At 41.0% G+C, this 19,155-nt stretch overlaps 1 protein-coding gene across 1 annotated transcript in view; it reads right to left on the bottom strand.

The window, feature by feature from the left end:
* Nucleotides 1-19,155, bottom strand: part of trip4 (thyroid hormone receptor interactor 4) — a 63,410-nt gene that overhangs the window by 37,959 nt on the left and 6,296 nt on the right. The window lies entirely within an intron of this gene.

The raw sequence follows: 19,155 nt of genomic DNA, 5'->3' as shown, positions 1-19,155 counted from the left end.
GTTATGAATCATTCAGTGAGTGTCTCTATTTATACGCCTAAATCATGCTAGATGTCCTCCTTGCCTGATGTAATAGTACATGCCTGACAGCAACTGATAGTTATGAGTCTCGCTGGGTCTTATGCGCTATAATTACACGACTAATGATGCAGTTGCTAATGAGAGCAGTTGCACCACTTGCGAGCAGTAAGGACGAGACTGAATTTATTACAACCAGCACCAAAAATCCCAGACATACAATAACTATTTGTGTGTATAGACACTGTGAAGGACACAACTGCATCACCAAATTAAAACTTATTAAAATCACTTATTAACTACACTCAATTTTACCTTCTAACATGTCATAATTTACTAAAAGCTTTCTGCGAAATCTGCAGAAAAGCTTCACATTTAACTACGTCTCGGACATATTTATGCACACCATAAAAACCTGCCATACCACATTCCGATGAAGGAGAAGGTGTTTTACAGCAGATAATTGACAGCAGCCTACAGCATACCGGGGCCCAGAGACAAGAGAAAGCCTCCCTCTCTCGCTGTGTTATTGATTGATCTCTCAGGTGAGAGTAGGGAATTGACTGACACAGTGACAAAGGAGTCATCTTTCCCATCACTGGCAGCCAACGGCTCTCAGCTCATCCAATTTCCTCCGGCGCTATCAGATAGTGCCCATGATTGCATCTAGCCAGCCAGGAAGCGGCTCTTTTCATGACAGCATGCTTTTTCCTCTGTCTCCCACTTCTCTTATTCACAGCCTCCCTATCTGCCTCAAAGGAGCACTGAAGGTTGTGACAAATTTGGGGCTTTTAAGGGAAATCAACAGAGTGGACTACCCATCTGTATGAACCCTGACAAACTGGGCAAAGATGATAGAGACGTTTATTTCTGATTGCAGTCTGTGTCAACTTCATCGTAATACACTGGCGAATGGTAAAATAAGTAAACACTCCGAGTCATTAGACATCAGTGGCAACCCTGAAAGAGCCCCTTGATCCCATTTTGGCAAATGACAGTAATTCCAATTAAATTAGATCTCCCCGTCAAGTATATCCGCTCCTAGATTTCCCAGAGCAGCTCTTCAACAAAACTACCCAACCCATGATTTTTGTCGGGTTAAACAAGGTAAAGATTCTAATCGTCATTAAATCCCATTTAAAAAAAGAAAAAGAAAATCAACACTAAATTCCTCCTTGCGTTCCATCTATATTGTTCCCTGTGTGGCTAAAGTCTGATCGAGCTTAATCCTCTGTACTACACAGCTCCAAACATGATCAATTACACTTCAGTGAGTCATTAAACTGTGGAACATTATCATTGTCATTGCCTTGAACACAGATACTTGCCACCGTCAAGGAGATAAGGTTCAACTCATGTTTGTTTGTTGGTTTGTTGGATTACACAAAAATAACTCAACACATTTCGAAGAAACATGGTGGAAGGATGGGGCAAGGGCCAAAACAATTTAGTGGGCTTACCCAGACAAAGGGTATTTATCTGATTTTTGACATTCTCTCCAATTTCCAAGGAAATAATTCATGGATCTTGGCATATTCAGGGGAATGATATCTAGGAGTGTGTGCAAATTATACGCAATTGATTGAATTGGCTGTTGGCCCTTGGGGGGGACTTCCTTTTATTGAGTGCCATTCTAGTTTATTTTGGGTCAATCCCAAACACACCAATTCTACTGCCATTAATACTCTCAAGGACCAAAACTATGCCAGAGAGTCAGGCCTTACAATGTGTTGTCGAACAACATCAAAGATCCAAAGTGTTTATTGCTCTGAAGGGCCACACTTGATGCAGAGTTAAACGTTGTCTGGCACACAGAAGGGAGAGACTGTGGATAATGGTGCAGTTTTTCCGACAGTCTCTTAAGAAGACATTACAATAGTCGGGCTAGGTTGTTCTGTGAAAAGTATCGCAAGTAGTTCTGTACAAACACAAAAGAGAGAAGCAAGAGAAAACTTTAAATTGTTCATATTTTCTCAAGAACAGTCAAACAAGCGTTGCTGATAAAGTATACTGGCCTGAGTGTCCCCGACAATTGAGCTATCAATGCTTCTTTCAGTAACAGTTGGTGAACACTACAAAGGCGAACAATATATGTAAATTACTTTGCCTTTTGTGAAAATAGAAAAACATTTGTTACCTATTTACAAAAGTGCAACAGATATGGTAAGGAAGTGGATAGGATGCATTCAGTTTGATGACAGCCCTGCAGGAAAAACAGACACCTCATTTATTTCAGCGCCTCCACACGGTGCAGTCATAGCAAAAAGACTGAAGGCTTGTCAAGAAAATAAGATGAACCAGGTTCAAATCCATCAAATCCAGGCCAACGCACACATTCCTGGTATATTGACTGTTTGCATTGCGTTTGTTGTAACAAAAGATACAATAATTTCTGAAAAGAAAACACAGTGATAGCTTTGCCTTCAAAATCTGTCTCTATTACTCAAACTGCATTTCCTGGATGGCATCTTCTCACAGAAGCTGAAAAAACCTGCCCACATTCACATAGATCATAACATTTCTCTTAAACAGAGCTTATTGTGGGCTTTAATTTCAATTGGGATAAAGTTAAAACTAGTCTTAACCTCTAAAGACAGATACAATGGTTAGCATGTCTATGGGGGGAGAGAATACATCTTTTACAAGGTTTTCAATTCAAGGTTTATAAGGTTTTCAATTCAGAAATCTGACTACAACAGTCATTCTGTAACAGTGGCCAGTGTTCTCCACATTGATTTGACATTCATTCAGTTTAGACTGGTGTGCTGCATCTTCAGCCTTCACTGCATTAGGATGCCTGGCAGCATCGAAGCTCATTACTCCGCTGGTCAACAAGTGACTCTGCCCAGCGCCTCTTTTTCTAATCACTCACACTCCGAGCCAATCTTCATAAAACCTGCTGAATTCATATTTATGTTCCTGGATTAACGGGGCATCGCTTCTTCTGCAACAATGACGTTAAAAAAATTGCGTTGTGTGATAATCTGCGGGAAGAACCTCTCTCCTGTCTGCAGCCTGTGTGTGTGTGTTTGTTTGTTTGTTTGTTTGTTTGTGTGTCTGCCCGTTAGTGCAGGTCAGCAGGAGAGTGGAGGGAGGACACTCAAGACAGACAAGAGTCTGACACTGGAAAAAGACGACCGGACCTTTAAATTGCATCCTGAACTGATCCTGAAGCAGCGGTGGCTATAATTATACAGCAGCGGGACATTGCAAAATAAAAGAACATAGAGGAAAACATTAATCGACTAAGTTCTGTCTCTGCATCCAAGAAAAGTTGCCCACGTCTGCATCAGGATGCATCTAAGAAATACTAAGCCTCTGTGTCCCCATGTAGCAATTAACACCCGTCGGATTGGGAAGAAGGAATACTGTCTTTAAAGTAGCCAGAGGGGACATGAAATTACACTGACAATGTAAAGATCGATCCTGTGAACTGCTAAGACCAAGCAGTCCTTCTCAAATAGCTTACTTAGGTGAGCAGCCTAATCGAGTCTTCTTTTAAATGCACATGCTCAGCACTTGAGAAGACACTTTAATCCAGAGGGACTTAACCCTGTGCACAGTGATTATTTTTAAAGAACCATGAGTCATTGTCATTCATTGTTAGGTTTACACAAAGTCTGATGTAATGGTTCAGCAGTGATTTGATTGGAACAGCTTTTATAGACCTTGGTCTTGTGTGAACAGCAATGACCAAGAATACATTTATGACATCAGTCAGCTGAAATTGGGTCAAATGTTGGTTAAACACATCTACATCATCCTGAGGTTGTTTGCTGCCCTGAAAAAAACACTACAAGATTATATATTATTTAAAAGAATTTCAAATACCAAGAGTACGGGTCTGAGAATAATCTGAAAGGGGAAATAATGGAGGTGTAATTGTTAAGGGACACTTCTTGAAAAGATGAGTTCAGGCTCATTGGAGATCACAAGATGGCTGTGTTGTCGGGGGGGTATTCAAGGAAACAAAATGGTGGTGGCGTTTCTAGAATCAGATGAAATAAGCGTCGCTGCAGCCAGAGCCCGAGTGTGCTCATGTGAGACCAGGCCAGTCGCCTGCTCTTTCATCCTCCATTAGCTAATTAGCATTTAAAGCTGTTGAATGTGCTGCTCTGCCTCGCTACCTCCCCCCCACCTAATTGTTTCCATTCCATGTTAATCAAAAGGGCACGAAACATTGTGGCTGTGTGACACGGTGGTTTGCCGAAGCCCTCCATATTCATCAGGAAGGATTTAATGTCGTTGGATTGGACCCCCTGAACAAATGCAATTAAATCTGAGCTTGTTGAGAAACACAGGTATTGAATTAAGAAATTGTGAGATGGATTTATGTGGAAACACAGTTGGGTGACAATGACTGTCACTCTGAATTGAGTAAAGAGTGATCCAAAGTCGTTAGTGTGACGGTTTCTTGGCATGGTAGGTCAGGGTTACAGCCCCAGGGCATTCTGGGTAGAGAGACCCAAGTGTTTAACATGGGAGAGATCTGAGGGTATATGTATAGTGACTGTGACAGGTGCATTAAAATGCCCCAGCGTGAGTCGAGTATCACTAGTTGGTTGCTCCGGGCAAATTTGGTTTGCCGTTAGAAGTCAGACTGTAGAGCGACATGGACGCTGCAGCCTCGACGGGTTCATAGACTATTCACAGAAGAGCATGTTTACTGTGGTACCAGGCTCCAAAACGGTTTTCATAGCATAGATATCTACTTACCAAGTCTGCCCATAAAAGATAAATCATCAGTTATGTATTTTAAAAGGGTTTTACCATTTAAAACGTTGATGCGTGTTCCTGTGTGACCACCATTTGCTTCCCGTTTGTTTTTTACCAGTCACGACTTACTTTTCACCATTGATGTTTCTATTTCGTAGTATTTTCTGAAACCAGCTAGCTAAGCGAAACTGGTTTGCCCTAGCAACTCTACGGTAACGTTAGGAAAGCTGAAGTGTAAAAAAAAAAACATGTTTAGTGGAATGTTATGTGTTAACTTAATACAGAGCCAGGGTAACCAGCTACTCGTGTTCATATTGTATATATTTACCAATCAGAGTAATGTCATTTACTAGCAAGAAAGTGAATGAGCATATTTCCCCACAATGTGGAAGTCTTTCTAAAAACATAATTCAGGAGTTGATGATTTGTGTTAATCCTTTTGTCTGGTCAAAGAATAAAAAAAACAGCACAAGCCCAAACTATTTTAAAGTGAAGGCTCTATTTATTTGCAGCCTAAACACAGAAGGCTTTGATAATATGTGCTGAACCTGAGTGAGTAGGAGTAGAGCAGACAACACTTGGCTGTAAATATGGATTCAGAACATTTTCACAAGTAGCTGCAAGATAAATGTAGACATAAATACAAAATGCTAAACAAAAAAGAAGAGGTGAAAGATTCATGGAGCTTCACAGCTTCTTCAGAGACTGCCAGTTCAATACGCTGCCCACTATTTAATTTGCTGGGATCGAGCCAGGAGGGATTCAACAATAACCAACTGTAATAATACGAAAGTCATTGGAAAAAGGGAAAAGGGACGGCAGGGAAGAAGCTAGTGGAAGGAAGCTATTGGCTATGAAAATAGTGGTTTAGAAGGAAGGGAGAGGGCACAGGGGTCCTACTGCTCATTCCACACATCCTTATATTAAAGTATCATGTACTGAGGTTTCTTCTTCATGCGAGTCTTTCATCACCTTTCCTTCCTCTGCACACTTTCTAGTGCAGCATTCATACTTAGTACAGTCCAAAATACCGTGAGCTGCAAGCAGCGTTTGATGAAAACAACATCCATCTTAATAAAACCAGCTAAATACTGAGCCAGGATTTGACAGAAGGAACACAAACCTTTGAATCCAAGCTTGTCAAGTGACAGCTCAACAAGCCAACACTGTTCCCTCTCCTCTCTCTACAATGTCTCTCTCTGTGGCTCTTTTCAGCTGCTGTCGGCAATTAAGGGCAGCAGAGACAAGTAATCTCCTTCTGGGCAACAGGGCCAGACCAGAACAGGCATGTGGAGTGGGCTGTGCAGTTTGGGAGGGTGGGGGGTTGGGGGACTGCGAGCCTGGCCCCAGCCTCAGCCCTAGCCAGGCCCTGCTTGGCTGCACTCAATCTCAGCCCAATAAAAAGCCCTTCATTGGCAGGGTGCAACTGAGCCAGACGGGCTGGGAGCATGTGGCTTTTAAAAATGAGGAGGGTGGAATAAGGAGGAGGGAGGCACAGCATGAAGGGAGAATGAGAGGGGGGGGAGAAACTAGAGAGGGAAAATAAGGAATACCATTTCAGTTAGAAAGACGGATAATAAGAGCATGAGGTGAGGGGAAGAACACAGAAGCAGAGATTTTGATAGATAGGGAACTACACACAGCCAACTGTGTCTTCCCAGAAAGGACACTTTTGAAATAGTGCTTGGCCAGTTCTGTCAAGGCTGGTTTCACTCTGGGAATGGAGAAACAGATGGGTTGTGTCTGAGCTATAGGGGCTACATGTGGGAGGTGAAAGGGTGTTGTTGGGGACTGTATGCAACAGCAATCGTTCGCCAATCGTTCTTTAATCTATCATGTTCTCCACACAACACAAGCCTGATTCTGATCACTAACCCTCCAACTAATGCATATGCCCTCAGGACAATGGAGCTGTATTTTCCTCTCAACCTTTAGATGCACTAATAGTATTGTTTTTCTATCGCTGAATGAAACCAGACCACAAACACACTTTGTATAAATAAGACTGTATGTACATGTTTAATTACATTTTAATTAAAAAACACTGCCCCCAAAATTTGCTGTAGGAAATATTAAAAAATGTACCACACAAATGTTGTTTAAATTTGAGACTAAACCAACTGTATCCATAATACAGAGTAAGATTAATTAGTTCTTCAGGTAATACATAGATAATATGTATTACTGCACAGTGTTTATGCAAATTTTCTTACAGGGCTCTGATAAAATAATGCATCCAAACTAGTGTTGTCACTTATTCAAGAAATCAAGCTTGAGTGAATTCCAACCCACACAATTCGTAATTTGCCGGATTTTTGCCCAAATTGTAACTCATTACAGTTGAAATATTAAACTCTCACATGCTTTACAAACAAAAGTTAAAATTTGGAATAATAACAGACAGTTCTGGTTGAAATTCATACATAATGTATTATGGTTATAGGTTTTGGGAAAGTCATAACTTTAGATGGCTAACGTAGGTAGCTATGATCTTTGCATGTTTTTCTTTGGTCAATAACTTCATAGTGTGTGTGTCAAATGCATCCACGCTTTATTTCTAAATATTCTCATATCTTAATAAAAATCCTCCTTGTTTTCTGATTTATTCCATCTGCTGTTTGCTGCTAATTCAAACTTCCATCTGTTTCACATTAAAAGTCTTCTGGCGGTCGAGAAGAAATAATCTTTTCTCATCACATTTACTGTGAAACACGTGCAAGAAGAGTTGAGTTCCATTAAAGAGCAGTTTGACTTTGTGAAAGAGCGGCAAAGTAGAGCTGATCAGAATGAACCGAGCAGTGACTGAAAACAGCATTTCTGTTAAAAACAACATGTACAGTTAAAAACAGATGGATCGACTATGCTGTTCTGACCGACTTAAAAATGTAAATTGGGCAGAACTTACCTTGTCTAGCATTACAGTAGTTGTACCAGTTACTTAGATTAAACAACACAATTTACAAGGTCTAAGCCACCTTTAGATAATTCCAACATCAGCCTTCCATAGGTTTAATGGTTCAAAATGTGGTAATACCATTTGGCTCATTATTGATTTACCCTATCTCAGGTGGATTAACAATATTTTGGTTTTACATGTTTATTCATGCCAACAGAGATACTCAATAACAAGGCATCAACAATTCATGTAAAGCTCAACACAAACAGCGTCTCTATTGGAGTACGGCAAACTGCCAAACTATGCTATTCATGTGAATGTAGCCAGAGGCCTCGTAGGAAGCATCATTGATTTCAGTTGTCTCTTAGACATCAGTTGAACGTTGCATCTTGTTGCTCAGAAACGGGGCCAAAAAAATAACATGGCAAAATCTTCATGTATGCATTTGTCTTTGTTTTGATCACTTTGTGACAACTGGCGTTTACTGTATTTTGCATTTATAGAATTTATATAATCTTTGCATAATGGGCTACAGATAGCAAAATCATTTTTAACTAAAGACCGAATGATTTGTATTACAAATGAACAGAAGGTGATTGTTGCTTTAGCTACACGGAAAATCATATGTCCAACAAATTCTCAGACACCTTTTACAACCCTTTTAAAACTGGCAGCAAAAGGTGCAAACATATGGACCCTCAGCTTGTATGGACACAGTCTCTGGATCATACGGACGCCATGTGACGTTAACCCAAACCAAATCGATTTTAACAGGCAGCTGTTGCAGCTCCCTTTGCCCTGATCATTGAAGCACGGCCACCACCAAGTTGCAAAGGGATGATTAAAAATTTAACGTACTCCTTCACCTACAGAATCAACTGGTGTCAAGTTGGAGGGTGAACATTAATTATCTAGGAGTGTGCAACACTGGCTTCTGAATTTTTACATTATTAATATCCTCGACACGACGAGAGACATCTCATTATTAGACGCTCGGCACCAGGGGCACGGTTTTCCAAAGAGTGCCACCGTGTCAGTCTGCTCAACTGCAAACACACATTTCCTTTGCTTGACACATTTTGCTGCTGATAAAAAAGTTAAATTTCAAGAGGGTACATAATGTATGTTTGTACAGTGAAATCCATTGCAAAAAAAATAAAGTTTATTCAAACCATCACTGTGAAAATTAGGGTTTAACTATCAAGTGAGGAGTCAACACAGGATTTAGGGAAATTACCCATGCTCCCTGTGTATATTTGTACTGTGGAGTGCACTTTAAGAACCAACGCAGAGTGCGAGCTGCTGAGTCTTTGTAACCATCTTGATGTAAATGACTTCAAGCTGTCACCATCCCACCAATAAAATCCCCCCCGCCCCCGGAAGACTGGGCTGCAGAAAGAGCATTAAAATACATTTCCCTGCTCCTTTGCATCATAAGCACAACAATTGAGGTCTGTAAAAAAAATAATGTTGGTAAAGAGCAAGCCCATCCATTAGCCTCTGAGCTAGCTCTAGTGATGACAGGTGTAGTGAAGTCATGTGTTTGTGCAGAGAGATTCACACAGACTTCCTCACTTAACCCAGTTCCACTTTCCCAGCCATGTTTATGACTTCACCTCCTGTGGTGGCCCTCGGGCAAGAAGAAAACAAGGCTGCTTCACTACAGTCAAAGCTTTTTAGACTCAACAAGCTAACTGCTGGAACTTTCCAAGGAAATGGGTTCTCTCTCTTGTGCACAGTTGAGCTTCTGTTTGCCGAGCTTATGAGTCTTTCTGAATTGGAGAACCACCAAAGGATTTATAATGTTGGGTAGAAAATGGAATTTTTCAAAAACATGACCATTTTTAGACACAGTGACTTGATGTCATGCAAAGCTTTTTAATAAAAAAAGTGGTTCATAATTAAAAAATGCCAAACATGAGAAAATAAATATGCTGTCATAATTATATTTGAGTGGAAGCAGACAAGCACGCTGCTTTTACAAAAATAGGAAAAGAAAAAAAATCACAGATGCCTTCACCCTTCTTACTAGTTTCTTTAACAACACACACACACACACACAGACACACTCTCAAACACACTCAAACAGACAGAGCCAGAACCCCTGGAGACAATTACCATGTCTGCTTTCAAACCTTGACATCAAAGAACAATCCAGGGAATCGAAGGCATTAAAACTTCTTATTTTCCTCCACAATCTCCCTTTATCGGTGCCACAAATCCAACGCTCCTTAACACAGGTGCTGCCAGCAAAAAGGCTTGTGTTTTAAGTGAGCTAACAAACCACTTCACAGTGGGCATTTGATTTTGTAATGTGGAAATTGAGAAGGACCGGGGAGTTTATGAACACGTCTGTCTCTGAAGGTGAATATTTGCTTTGATATTCTGACGCTTGGGGTCCAGCCTTCCCATCTGTGTTCACTCAGCCTCTGTGGGAATAGTGGTCTCTTCCTTCTCCTGGAGACTGGCAACGAGCAGGGGTTGAGAAAGGAGCACAGGAGGAAAGCTGTCCACTGATTCCTATCAAAGGCAAGTTTTAGGTTTCTCTAAGACCATGGGTTAGTAACACAGCTTACAATAGATAAGGTGATCCTGCTTATATGGTCCAAGGGGAGAACACAGTGAACTGTTAAATAGAGAGGTGATGAATAAGAGCTCTTTGAAAGCCCTTTTCAATTTATGCTTTCACAGGTTTTGCAAGTGGGCTAAAATATATTGGGTTAGAAGCCACGTGGGGATATCCTTTGCACTAATTCAGCTCAGAATTATCTAAACTCCCCAAAATTAAGGGCTTCATTGAAACAAAATAAAGAAACAGACCTTTAGCGATAGCTACTGCTGCTATCATGGCAAAGCCGTACATTCTTGCATTGCTTTACTGCTTGAAATTCTTAGCAATTATTGAAACAACAAATCTTTCACAAAGAAGCAGAAACGATTTTTTATTTCTTTCTGATGAAGCTGAAGCTCAAGCTCCATGAAGTGTTTGTAAATGGTTTAGACAGTTAACCTTACCATGTTTTCAGCTGAGTCAAAAATATGGTAAAAGGGTCTTGAATATTCACTTGATGGCTACATACATGATAAAATATTCAATGACTGAGGATGAAGCTGCACGTAAATATTACCAGGTGGTTAAAAATGTAGACATCAAAATAAAGAAACAGCATTGGGTTTGAAATGCTGGTAGAAATAATAATGAGGCGGAATATCAGACTGTCATTATGCTTAAATTGTTCGTATTTAAAAGAAAACTTTTACTATTTATAGAGAAGAGGCTTTTAGTATAAGGACTTGATAATGGCAAAGGGCATGGGCTAATGGTTTAGGGTTGTTGTGTAAACTTTTCCAAAGCCAATTATGAGAATCAGTAAGTTGCTAACATTAGCCCTGAGACTCCAGCATCCAGAACTAACCCCAACTACACAGTAAATGTGATAGAAGTTCATGTTTTCAATGTAAACACTGACCCATGCACACACAACTGTAGCTATTTAATCATGTTCTGCTTGGAAGTAGCTGGAATAGAACTGAGAGCTGTGTTGGCATCAGCAGCAACAAAGCTTACAATAAGCTGGTGAGCTGGCAGGTTACGTTAGAGCAGAGAAACACTCTAATCCTTTCCTTATCATTTTTGTTTGTCTTTCAAGTTTTTACTTTTTTTGTAAGTAAGTCCAAAGCATGGCAGTTTTGCCATAGCTAGTTACGGGTGTTATAACTGAGGCAACTGGACATTCGCTTTAGCTGACATAAATACTCGTTATACTTTAGAATATAAAATATCAATAGCCAGTACAATTGGTAAAGAAAAACCTGTACAAATACTTGTTTAACCATGATGGTGGTTGTGACACAGCGACATCAATTCTCTTAATGTGCAAACTTCTTTGCATTGCATTGTATTTTCTCTTCATTTGAGAGTTGAAAAAGTCCTTAAATATTTGCAAAAATATTCTATTGTGTTTCTCCATTTTCTAGGTAATGCCAAACAGCTTCTTTTAAGGTTCATTTGGATTTGAAGTCAGAGGAGAGGATGACTCAGTTGCTTCTGGGCAAATCCAATATTATTACAGAGACATCTGGCCTCAAAACAACTGACGAAATAACTCAAGAGAAAAATCTCTTCATAAAAAATGGGGGGAAAACGACGGAGGAAACAGGTCATTGGCTGTAACACGCCTATGTTTTCTTAAACATCCAGCAGGGGAAATGTACAATTTAGAGATATGTGAAGTGCCAGCATTATTCAAGAAATTATGCTGAATCTTTCTCTTGCTACACTGACCACCACCAACTTGAGAGGCAAGGAAATTATGCTGCATGTAAATCAATACTCTACTTTGCACACTAAGCCTGCAAAAGCATTTGATGGCATTTTTGCTCAGTGGACCGTGGCAAAAAAGGCCCTGTGCACTATGTGCTCCAAGAAATGTCACGACATATGGCAAAGGCAGCAGAAAGAAGTGGAGCTGAAGCTGGCAGTTGAGGGAGTATGACAGCAAAATCCCAATTGATTTTCAATACCCATTTTAAATGATGCCAACATTCAAAGTGGTTCAGTCGCGTTTTAAATTAAATTTACATACACGCTTTTGCATTTGGATTCATAGTAACAACTGATGTTGGACTATGACTAACGTTAAACTCACTTGTAGACATGTTAATAAGAAATTCACAACTCGGTGTTGAATGTGGTAAAATCTTCACATCCACAGCTTTAACAGCCTGAGGTGGACAAAGGTGACGATGTTCTTCAATATATCACATACTGTCTTTAATCACATAATACTACAGGTTGATACCTTTTTTTGCTCTGATTAAATCCACCTAGACCAAATAACGTATGTCAATTCTGCTGAGATTATATTCTTGGTGACACAAATTGGCTGCTTTTCAAATAATCCACTCGAAGGTAAGGTAAAGTGGTCAGATACTTTTTTGTAGTTTCACCTCAACAACCTTCAGCTCTAAATTAGAAAGCTGACCTAAAAGCGTCTGGCATGAAGGCATAAACGCTTCAGTGAGACAACACTGCTGTAAGGGAAAGCCTGTCATATTCAACATTAATTCTTGCTTGATCACGCACACAGGTACCTGGTGGTATATGGGGCAGACTCTTAAGTCCCTGCTTCCCACAGCACACATCAATGGAGCCTCGTTGAAAATAACGATAATGATCACATCATACCTTGAAACTAGAGCTCATATATTAAGACAGTCAGATCCAGATTGATGCTGCATATGACTGACTAGATGAAAGATCCTGAACCCAAGATATACCATGAGGCCATTTGGATTGTCAAAATAAAAACATTCCAGATAACATAGCAATGATGGTGAATCCATCTGGGACTCTCTGCCTGTGTTTTTCATCAATTTTCAAATAATGGATATTTTTCAAACCCTGTTTCATAACACTGGCGATCTTCAAAAACCAAACACTCAACATTGAAAGAACCCATGTTGTTTCTTTCTACATTTTACTTCCAACGGGTTACATCAAACAGAAAAGTAAATATGTTCCCTTCGAAAATTACTTGTGTTAAATTATCTAGCAATTCAAGATGTCTTCTCCATATGATCAGAGACCATGTGGTTGCTAAGCTTCATTTACCTTTAATGAGTGCGGCTCTAACTGTGTAAGAGACATGTGGCAAATACTTTACATTCATTTGCTATCCAGGAGCATTTTGTGAAGATGTATCAAATAATAAAAACTAATTGTGGATGTAGAGAATCAGCCAAATTGAAAGAGATTAAAATGATTAAATATACAAATTTCAAATCCATTCACAGGATATATTTTGCTCTCCAATTTAAATGATCCTTTATTATTCACTGATCATTTACTAAAAAAAATAAGATAGAATCTCTGATGTTAAGTGCATGTGGAAGCTAAATATAATTTTTGTTTGCTGCACACAAAGAGAGTAAGATTAATGGCACTGGAGGCATGGATGGTCTCCCTCCTCGCCTCCCCACTTTCTCCTTACTTTCCTCTGCTGTGATGTCGCTCACAGGAAGTTGCTGAGCCGACATGTCACCCAGCAGAGTACAATTGAGTTTGTAATCTCTGACCCTGCAGTGGCAGAGAGTCTCTCGCTCCCTGTCTCTCTGGCTCGCCCTCTCTAGGAGAGATACTTGTAGTTATACTGCTGCTGGGTCGGTCGGGGCTTGGCTGGATAAAGATCTCTACTCAAATGAGCACATACTCTCACACACACACACACACACACACACACACACACAGGCATGTGTGACATAAAGCAATTGCAAAGGCATGCCTGGGGAATGTTGGCAGAAATGCACAAATTCACCTCGGCGTAATGACTGTAGCAATGCCTGCTCTCACATTTGGATGCGAACAGGCACAAAGAAAAGTGATTAAATTGAGAGCTTTTTCCTGTTCCTGATATAATCATAGCAGGAAAACGCAGTCGCCTACTGGTTTTGAGCAAAGTACTTACTGACTACACCACATAACCTTCATTCATTTCCTCATTCCAAAACAGAAAGCTGGCACAGACACTGGCCTCATGAGGAGCCATTTTGGGGCATCAACAACAAACACCAGATGTGGAGATGGGAGATGAATGTCAAACATATTGATTCTGTGCTTCATTAAAGTGGGGGCCTAGAGTTTCCCTGTGGCAAGGCACCAAATAGATCACAACGTTAAACCCCACAGAGGTCTTGTTTAATGCAGAAACTGCTCAACACAGCCGGTGTCTTCATTTCAAAGAGGGCACAGACTGAGAACACATCCATATGATAAATAGATAAAACACAGAAAGCAGCTCCAGTTACATATGTTAGGATCTAAGTGTTGTCTGCAGAAAACCGTACTGACAGAATTACAAACATCTACCTATTGAATTACATCAATAACTAAACAACATCACCGGCGGTACATGTTTCAGCTGTAAATATTCAAAGGCTGCTTTCAGACACGCACTGAAGTCCGGACATTTTCTGTCTGTATGTGAGAACGCAAATATCTGAGTCAGTTGCGGCGGATGTTTTCTGGAAGTTGTCAAATTGAGTTAGTATTATTTGGACGGTTTATTTATATCTATATCTGCACCATTCAGATATGCTAGCCAGCTCAAGCAGCAACTGGAAGGAAGCGAATGAGGCCTGATGTACGTTTAATTAAAATAACATTAAAAGTTTCATAACAAAGAAAATCAGTTGATAAAATTCACAACAAACAAGCTAACTCACATCAACATAATAATTGAGGTGCAGGTAAATGTCTTTCTATAGTAAATCGAAGGCTCCGTGTCTTGTCATTCCTATTCTGTTCCAGTCAATAAAACTGCTCAACACTAATATTACCCCTGCAGGGCTTTCTGTGTATTTGCTGAAGGATTGAACTGGAGTAATGACGATATAACGGCTTCGACTTAGACACATTTTTCCAGCTCAGAAACAAGAGCGAGAGAAAAAAAACTGTCTTCCAGCTTAGAAATATCTCACGAGTTGAGGAGGTCTGATTTGAAAAGAGCAAAAACACGTCACATCGCTTTTAAAAGAGAAAAAGGGAAGAATTTGAACCTGTTTAGCATTCAGTCTAACACTTCATAAGGTTCGGCGTTTAGCTGCTTCTCCTTGATTCTGACTCATTTTCATCAACACTGCTGTCTTTCACGCCATCAAAGAGGGCCGTCTGAAATGTCTCTCACGCTGCCTTTATCATTGTTCCAAAGATCCTGTGATCAGGATTCAGAGAAAAGGAACAACTCCCATTAAATGAGCAGAGCAAAATGGAGGAGCAGCAGAGATAATAAAGGGGGCTTAACTGTCAGTTTTCCTCCAGCAGCAGAAACCGTGTGACATTCATTGAAGTGGTCTGAGGACAGCAGTGAAATTCTAAAGAGTGTAGCAGACCATTTGAAGTCTGGCAGATGGTTCTATGTATTTTTCATGCTGTTGAGAACCTGTGACTGAGGTTTGGTTGGTTGTCATCCAGTGCCTGGGGACCCTGGGCTGAATGGATTCTACACACCACTGCAGAATCACATGATGTCTGACCTCTCCGCCATGGCAAACTGCCCAGCAAGGAAAAAGGGAGGAAGGGGAGGAATGCGAGTGTGTTAGTGTGTGACAGGGTTGTGCACAAAGAGATAGAGAGTGAGAGAGGGAGGGAGGCAGGGAGGGAGAAGGCAAAAGAGAGAAATGTCGAACAATTGCATGTAAGCGTGCACGTCTGTTCACTGAGCATATACTGAATAGTCCGCGCCAACATGCAACTTCACAGCCCTGACCTGTAAAACATACTGTTAAAGAGAAAGTGTGGAAAATATGAAGATGGAGGGGGAGGGGTGAGGGAGGAGAGGGGGGGGGGGGGGGCGCCACTGCTAAGGATTCACACTATGTTAGAGAGAGAGTGAGAGAGGGAGGGAGGGAGAGAGAGGGTGAAGAAAAATAGCATTGCCTGACTTCCCTTCCTTTGGAATGCATCCAATGTATCCTGTGAGAGAGGGTGTGTGTGTGTGTGTGTGCGTGTGCGTGTGAGTGTGTGTGTGGCATGCTGGCAGGAAGGCTTTCAGCATATAAATATCACATTACCACACAAGGAAACGCAGGCATCAGTCCGAGCTTCCAGCCGGCCTAACAAGCACGGGAGCTCCACTCTGGAGGTCAGAGGGAGAGCTTGCACAAAATGGAATTCCACAGAAACCAGCACTTCTTTTAACAGATAAGTGGCTCGGGTGGCAGGAATGTGATGTGGTAGAAATCTATGGGTCCTGTTATCTGGCGTGCTGGCGCTCTACATAGCTGTGCTCTGTATATACTGTGCTCAGATGGGATTAAGTATACAGTTTTAAAAAAAGCTATAATGAAAGGAACATAAAGGTTTATTTACAGACTGGATACCGGAAAAAAAAGGTACAATATACTGCAGCCCAATGAGCACTGAGTCACTAAATCAGTGGTCACGCAGATTATTTTAACAGCATTATGGTTTTGAGTATGATTTAATTTGTACTTTTTTGATTCCTGCAAACTGTTCACATTAAAAAAACAAAAAACTGAACACTGACCTCAAACCGTTTCAATGGTGTTCCTCATGGATCAATTCTAGTTCCACTACTTTTATTTAATGCTAATCTCCCTTCAAAACTACACATATATGCAGATGATGCTGTTACTTATTTAGAGGCATAGGTATAAAAAAAAAAATGGGACACACAACCTAACAATGCAAAATAAAACTAGGACTTTAGTCTTCAACCATCTCTTTAGACATGAAGTTTAAAAAATGAAACAATATTGAAGCATGCTACATGTCTATTCTATTTTATTGCATTGACGTTTGTCCCATTCAATCATGCTTTTAAAAATGACTTCACTTTATTTAGTTCCAACTGCTCGTGCAGTGCTATTAGTGTCATTGCTTTTTAAGCCTTGATACGACTCCACAGCGTTTGGACTTGTCATAACAGCAAAAGCACAGGTGTTAGGAATAACCTTAAATACTTTACTCTGTCCCAGTGAGGCTTGACAGCGTGACAGTGAGCCAACATGAAACATTCCAGAAGCTGGACACTTAAGTAAACGGAATCCAGACATCATTCATAATTATTTATACATGTGCTTTTTCCATTATAGCATGTCAAAATGCCTTGTAGCCTCGTGAATATTTCTGTTTTTTTTTGTTTTCATGTGAATTTAACCTGAATTTATGTTCATTCCGCCATATGAACAGACTGTGACTAAATGACGAAGGAGAAATGTGAAACATGAGTCTACACCAGCTGGGAGCAACTGCAATAAAGCCTCCAGTACAAAGCAGGTCTCAAATATGTGTCTATCTGATATACATACGTGCCAAGGGACCCGCTGTATGTCAGCCTTCAGCAGACCCCAGGTTAATAAAACATGCTTATCTGTGAAACATGAGATACTACCGACGATACAACTGTTGAAAAACCTCTCAGAATGATGAAACTTACAGATTACGTTACTGTGTCAGCATTTCATCATCAGGAAATTCATAAGTCTCTGAGATTAGATAATGTATGTACAGATCAGACACTCAGACACAAAGCCCTGTCTTGCCCTCATAGACACATAAAAATCAATATGGCCCTGAACAGTCACTGGTTTTGCTCTTACCGTGCCTCTCCAATAGATTCGACCTCTCTGACTCATATTTACCAAGACATGCAGCTCTGCGGCTGATGATTTGCTCCGAGGAGCAGAGTAAGAAATCTCACCCTTATTAAGCGCGAGGATTGATCCAGTCAATTCTTTCACCGCAGGAGCAGGTTGATGGTGAGATTCAAGCTCAGTATGGGGTCTGATGTGCCTTTGCTTGTGCTTTGAACCAGACTTAAGATCTGTGCATGTGTACACACAGTGCCGCGGTTTTGACTACATTTTATGCACAATTTTACCGTATTGCTGTTGAGTGTCATTAGCATGTGTGAAGTAAACCATCTGCAGTAAATCCAACACCACGAGCTCCCTGCTCATCATCTTTTTAACTAGCGCACTCTGCCGTCTCAAAGCAAAACACTGCAATTTTCAATCTGTAATGTACCTATCTTCCCTCCCCCACCCCCAACACCCTCCCTGCCCTCAGCAGGAGGCAGGTCAGGCGTATACATCTCTCCAGCCATTGCTGAGTGAGCACTGGGGGGTAGGGTGGAGAGACAGAGTACAGATCATAATGGCTGGCCAATTATCAGCAGCAAGGGGATACTGGGGAGTTGGGAGGAGTGAGAGATTATGGGGGAGAATGGATCAATACGCCAGTCAGTTTGTAATGAGGGAATGAATTGGTCCAAGTGAAGCAGATGGAATTCCTGCTCAGCCTGGGGTGGTCTTCCTGCACTGACTGTCAGCGGGGTATCGGGTTCCTGGCGCCGCTTTGTACAACAGCGCCCCGACAGGAGAACGACAGCCCACACAGTGGATCGGTGACATTCAAGTATTTATAACATTTAGCTTTAGTCGTTGGTGGCGTTTCTCTCGTGCTCTCCTGATCTACCTACATTCCAATTTCTCTAAATATTTCATACATCACTAGGGGCAGATTTAGAAGAGCGTGAAGAATAATGGCTGTCTGTCCTTCACCATCCCCCTTTTAAACACCCACAGCTGCCAGCACAGGACAGTAAATCCTACACCTCACCCACTCGCCCATCCCAGCAGCTCAGCTCAGCCGTGTGCTACTATGCACTAGCATAACATGCACTCCTCTACTCAAATGAAAGGAAGCAGGCTTAAACTGTGAAATGCTAAACAACTACCACCACCACCCCCACTTGTTTTTAAAATGGTGACTGGAATAAGCAGTTTAACCAACAGCTCAGCTTCATCATTAGACCTTTGCTACTGGTGTGCTTCTCTGGTTGCTTCACTAGTTTCAACATCTCCCTTTCTTTCTTTCTTTTTTTCTGTGGGGCCTTGTGTGGGGTGGGGGTGTTATTTATGGCTGCTCTGTGCAAGTGGACACACACACACACACACACACACACACACAGACACACACACACAGACACACAGACACACAC

The sequence above is a fragment of the Pleuronectes platessa genome, chromosome 1 (genome assembly GCF_947347685.1).
Source record: "Pleuronectes platessa chromosome 1, fPlePla1.1, whole genome shotgun sequence".
Classification (NCBI taxonomy): Eukaryota; Metazoa; Chordata; class Actinopteri; order Pleuronectiformes; family Pleuronectidae; genus Pleuronectes; species Pleuronectes platessa.
Note: the sequence above shows the minus strand (reverse complement) of the source record. Positions and strands in the feature narration are given on the sequence as shown.